This window comes from Hemicordylus capensis, chromosome 7 (genome assembly GCF_027244095.1).
Source record: "Hemicordylus capensis ecotype Gifberg chromosome 7, rHemCap1.1.pri, whole genome shotgun sequence".
In the NCBI taxonomy this organism is placed as follows: Eukaryota; Metazoa; Chordata; class Lepidosauria; order Squamata; family Cordylidae; genus Hemicordylus; species Hemicordylus capensis.
The window spans coordinates 1,234,287-1,240,437 of NC_069663.1; the positions used below are offsets into that span (position 1 = coordinate 1,234,287).

The 6,151-nt window shown below is 48.9% G+C and overlaps 1 non-coding gene across 1 annotated transcript; it reads left to right on the forward strand.

The window, feature by feature from the left end:
* Window positions 1-2,320: 2,320 nt before the first annotated feature.
* TRNAA-AGC (transfer RNA alanine (anticodon AGC)) lies at window positions 2,321-2,391 on the forward strand. Its single transcript has one exon. It is a non-coding gene; the product is annotated as a tRNA-Ala (tRNA).
* The last annotated feature ends 3,760 nt before the right edge of the window (window positions 2,392-6,151 follow it).

The following is a 6,151-nucleotide window of genomic DNA, read 5'->3' on the forward strand; positions in this document are numbered from 1 at the left end:
AACACACTTTGCTTGCCAGATCCTAAGCATATTCCTAAGCAGGATCCTAAGCATATTGAAAAGCTTTCTCAGCTTTTAAAAAAAGTCTGTTTTAATTTTATGGTTGATTTTAAACTGTTGATTTGTTTTAACTTTTATATGTGCTTTAATTGTTTTATGTTAACCTCCCAGAGACAAATGTTTGGTGAATAAACATAAATAATAGCAATAGCAATAGCAATAGCACTTACATTTATATACCGCTCTATAGCTGGAAGCTCTCTAAGCGGTTTACAATAATTTAGCATATTGCCCCCCAACATTCTGGGTACTCATAAACATAAACATAAATAAATAAATATTTGATCAGAAGTAAGAGTCATGGAGTTTGATGGAACATGATTCCCTAGAAAGAGTGCACAGGAGTGCAGTAGGGATGGACCCGGACCGGTCCGGAAGCCATTGAAAAGGCCTCCGGACCGGTCCGGACCAGTCCGGACCTGGGTGGTTCGGATTGGGGGGGTCGCTTTAAGAGCGGTGGGAGGATTTACTTACCCCTCCCACCCCTTTCCCACTTGCCGCTGTAAACATACGAGTAATTGGGCCGCCCCTTCCCCAACGTTACTTGCAAATCCTCCCAGGAGTGCATTGCGTGCACATGTCACAGAGACGAGCGCGCGCTTCACGTCACTGTGATGTGCACGCAGGCGCGCAATGCACTCCTGGGAGGTTTTGCAAGTAACGTCGGGGAAGGGGCGGCAGGGAGGTATCCTGCCGCCCCAATTACTCGTATGTTTACGGCGGCAAGCGGGAAAGCGGCAGGAGGGGTAAGTTAACCCTCCAGCCACTCTTAAAGTGACCCCACCCCACCCCAGTGCCAGACCACAGTTGGCGGTTCCGTCCACACCCCTAGAGTGCAGTAACCTCTGGCAGGCATCAAAACAAACTTCACAAATAGTAACCCAATAAAGCCCATTACTGTCAGTAGGACAAATGACCAGGCTTGGTTAAATGGCAAAAGCCTGGGACTCAGGCTAGCAGCAGGACTAATCACTAAGGCATTTCAGCTCTTGGAAGAGAATTTTAGCCATACAGTCAACATAATTCTCCGCCTTGGGCAGCAACTGCTTCAGTCACCCACCTGTTTGTTCAGCTAATAACCCGATGGCCATAGAATTAAACAATGGAAGGATGGCCCTACCTAATACTGACCTGGTAGCAAAATATCGATCAAAGCAGAGAGAAAGAACAGCCAACGGACTGAGAATGTCTGTTCAGATTTCATTTTGCATGCCAGCCTGCACTGATTCTTTTTTTTTAGGGGGGTGCAAGTGATGTCCCCACCACTATGCATGCAAATGCACCTCCGAAGCTTACATTTCTAGTTCTTGCTGATTGATAAGTGCCGTCAAGTCGGTGTCGACTCTTAGCAACCACATAGATTCTTTCCAGGATAATCTGCCTTCAACTTGGCCTTTTAGGTCTCTCAGTGGTGCATTCACTGCTGTCGTAATCGTGGGGGTGTAACTTTAATAGGGCAGGGGGAGACAGTGTTTGGGGCCCCACTGCCTTGGGGACCCCCTCCCCCAGAGGCAAGTCACATGACTGGGAAATGCATTAAATGACTTGCATCATCCACAATTTACAAAAACTTTAAAAATATAATTTAGGATGATGTTCTATAGTGCCACATAGGAGAGAGGGAGAGAGAGAGAGAGAGAGAGAGAGAGAGAGAGAGATGCTTTTTGTTACCACTGTTCAGCTTCATTTAAGATTTCTTTACTTCATGAGCTGAGCTTCAGTGAGTGGGGGGCATTTTAAAATCTTGTCTCTGGGCCCACTCCAACCTTGCTATGCCCCTGCGTAATCGAGTCCATCCACCTTGCTGCTGGGCGTCCTCTTAGTTCTTGCCGGTATGTATGTATGTAAGCAAGCATGGGGGTACATCAAGATGAACCAGCCTGAATCCTGCAACTGGAACTTGGGACCATGAATCCCTTTTAAAGAATCAAGCCAGGAGTGTATAGAAATCCAAAGGGTCACTCACCACGCTGCTGAAAATATTGGAGAGTCTGTGTGGCTGAGTGGCTTGGACGGGGCGGTCCTACCATGAAGCAAGGTGACGTAGTCATCTCAGGGAGCAGATTGTTGGGACAATTGCTGTAGCTCAGCGGTAGAGCATTGGATTTACATGCAGAAGGTCCCAGGTTCAACCCACGGCATCTTCAGGTAACGCTGGGAAAGACTTCTGCCTGAAACCCTGGAGAACTGCTGCCAGCCAGTGTTGAGCTAGATGGGCCAATGGCCTGATTTGGTAGAAGGCAACTTCCTTGGAAATGGTGCTGCTGTAGCTTAGTGGTAGAGCATCTGCTTAGCATGCGGGAGGTCCTGGTTCAATCCCTGGCAGCATCTCCAGGCAGGGTTGGGAAAGACCCCAACATGAAACCCTGGAGAGATGCTGCCAAGCAGTGTAGACAATATTGAGCTGGGGGGGGGGGCAATAGTCTCAGTAGACAGCAGCTTCCTAGGGGATGAGGCCTCTCTGGGCTCCCCGCAGTCTGGCATCTGCAGCTGGAAGCATCAGCAGCTGCCAGACGATTTAAAAAACAGGGTTAAGGGAACACTCGCTCCCTTAACCTTGTTTTAAAGGGTGGCTACTTAGGCGGGTTTGCCACAGTGGTGCCACCAAGAAGACATCTTGGGGGATGAAGAGGCTGGTTTTAGAATGGGGCGCTCAACTATGGATCATTCCTTAGTGCTACGCCATCTTATTGAGAACATAAGAACAGCCCTGCTGGATCAGGCCCAAGGCCCATCTAGTCCAGCATCCTGATTCACACAGTGGCCCATCAGATGCCGCTGGAAGCCTACAGGCAGGAGGTGAGGACATGCCCTCTCTCCTGCTGTTACTCCCCTGCAACTGGTATTCAGAGGCATCCTGCCTCTGAGGCTGGAGGTGGCCTATAGTATAGCCCTCCAGCTAGTAGCCGTTGATAGACCTCTCCTCCATGAAGTTATCCAAACCCCTCTTAAAGCCATCCAGTATAGCAGTAAGCCCAAGTGCTCTTTGTATGTGGCCTTTGTAGATTTCAAATCAGCGCTAGATTCAATTTCGAGGCCAAGGTTGTGGGGAAAACTCAGGGATATCAACACTGATAGGCAATTACTTCTTCTCATTCAAAAGCTTTATGAGAACACCAACGTCAGGGTGAGAGGTAACCCCGAGGCTCACTTTCACACCCAATAACTTCCAGCAAAGGAGTCAAACAAGGGTGCAGGTTGGCACCCTCTCTGTTTAACCTGCATATAAACACCTTAGCCAAAAATCTCTCAGATCCAGGGTTACATCTGCCAGACATCGCGGGGGTAAAAATCCCTATTTTGCTGTAAGCGGATGCTGATGCTATTATCTCTCAAACCCCAGTAGATCTTAGGAGGGCTCTTAAGCTCCTGGCCAATTACTGTAAGGATAACCACCTGGTTATTAATTTTCAGAAATCTAAGGTGATGGTCCTTGCCAAGAAGCCTAAGAATTTTAATTGGTCAATCAAGGGCCATCGGATTGAACAGGTTAACAGTTTTAAATATTTGGGTGTGGTTTTTCATGCCACAGGGTCATGGAAGGCCCATGTGGATTACACTGCCCAACAGGTACATCAGCCATTCTGATATTTTTCTGCTCCAAAGGAGAAGTTATTTCTGCTGCACTAAATCTGTTCATTGCCAAACCACTGGCTCAATGTCTGTAGGGTGAACAACTGGGCCACTATTCCAACTACAGAACACTGCAGATTGTCCAGTCTAAGTTTATAAGAGCTGTATTCTGGGCTCCCAGATGTATTTCTAATGCTGCACTAAGGTAGAAATGGGTTTTCAAAGGGTGGAATCCAAAGCATGAGTTTCAATTTTCAACTACTGTCTCAAGATCAACTTTCCCCTTTGGGGCTGATTGATTCCCCTTGTACTGGCCGACAGGTTTCAGTCTTCCTGGATACAAGCACTGCTAGCAAAACTCTCATCACTTGGCATCTAAATTCTAAAGAATTCTAAAGAAATATCTGTCACTATTAGGATAGAATCAGGCCAAGAAGATTCTCAAACAGTGGATCTTGGACATTGGTTAGATCAAAATGACCTGGGTATCATCAAAATGACCTGGGTATCATCCTGCAGACCACAAGAGGACATCTTGGCAATCACAGCCAGGAACCAGCCAGTGATTTATTGTTACTCTCTCTACCCAGCCACCAGAGAGTGTTCTTCAGAGCAAGAGATGATGCCTTACCATTGGCAGTTTTAAATGGGAACCCCACTTCTGCCCCCGCCCCCCAGTTACAATCTCTAACCATTTTTATAATGACTGAATAGGGCTGGTGTCTCTACATATTTAAAGAAATCAGCTGTAGAGGAATTCAGATCACCAACACTGGAAAAGAAGCTTGACTGACCCCTCCCTGCCATCTTCCCAATGGAAAGGGCTGCTACTTGCCCTGTTGTGGAAAATGTACATCATCTTGTCTAGGTTGATCTTCAGACATGGATCATGTTCTGCACAGGGCGAGGTTCTGTAGTTCAGAAGACCCACAGGTCCTGTAGTTCAGGAGGAGACGTATAGCACAGTCAACAGAGCAGGAGGTCAAAGGCCTGTCGTCAATACACAGCACTTCTCAGGAGCAAGCAAAGGGCATATTCAGGGGAGCTGAGGATCAGGAACCAGGAGGCTTTTCAGACAGCAGGCTTTTCCGTGGCTTTACCACGAGGCTTTACTGTGAGTTCAGGGCATAACCGATACTCCAACGCAAAAAGAAAAGATTTTTTTAACCCCAGACATAAATCAGGCTAGGTTCCAATATTGAGGGGAAAACCCGTATCATGTGTGAAGTGTTCTCTGAAACATTTCATGGACTTAGGGGCAAATCTGGCCAACATGTGAATGCACACCCACACCCTCCCAAAGTTAAGTCACGGTAAAGTCTGATAAATCTCCTGGACAAGCAAAGTACAACCAGGTTGCTTCAGCAACTCATACTGCAAACTGAGCTCTTATATAGCCCTGCTGCTGGGTATAAGCCTAGACTCCACCCACAATCCCGGAGACAATGAGGCGGGTCTCATGATCAGTGAGACCCGTTTTAGATTATACTGCGGGGAGAGCGGGCTAAGCCCACTCTCCCCACAGACGATCGGGGCAGCAGCCCTGGGCGGCCGGATCGGCCACCCACACAATTGCCGGCTCCGTGATGGAGCTGGCGGGGGCTGGGGGGAGCGGGGGCCGATCGCTCCCTGAAAGCTCCAGCATACCCTGCGTGAGCGCGCAGGGCATGCTGGTGAGAACCCCGGAGCCGGGAGGCGGCTTTTCGCCTCCCCTCTGGGGGTCTCCTCGTGAGTAGCCACAGCACGGAGCTGCATGTGGCTACTCACGGCCAGATAGCCCAGGTTTGCGGAGCACTCACTCCGCAAACCCGGGCTAAGAGGAGGGCCACCAAAGCGGGTTACCTGCTGGAGAACCACCGGGCTCGCAGCCAAGGCCGGTGGTTCTTACGATCGGGGAAAATCGGGCTAGGCTTTCCTAGCCCGATTCTTCCCGATTGTGAGAATAGCCCCAATGGCTAGTTAAAGGGCTGAGCCCTATTTCTTAATCGCAGACTCCTACGGATCAGTCTCTGCAGGAGGGTCAACGTCCTCCTCCGAACTGTAGTAAAGGGTGCTCTGAGGTGTCCTCAGAGCAAGGTGACGCTTCAGTTTCCTCATCCTCAGAACTCTCAGCAATAGGTCCAGATATGGCTGGGGATACAGAAGGTTCCCCGAGGGTAGCTTTGGGGCCAGGGCGCTTTCCAGATTATACCCTGCAATGGGGACACGGTGTATCTATGAAGTGTGCTTCCCCACTTCCTGTGTTGCGACACCGCAGTCCCTACGCTGACAGCAGGGTGCCGTTCACATTTCCAATGCTTTGTTTAGAATTGAATCGATGCGATTTAGTGCTGTGATGTTATATATCCAGCGTAAAAAAGTTGCTGTTTTTTTGGGTTGTTCGTTTGCATGACACTGCTCCCCCTGCTGGGTGCTTTGCTATTTACGTTTTGAATGGGATTTGCCTGAAGGGAAGCATTGTGCCACTGTTGAGCGGCTAACCTGGAAAGCGCCCAGGTTGTGCAGGTATCTCCTGGAA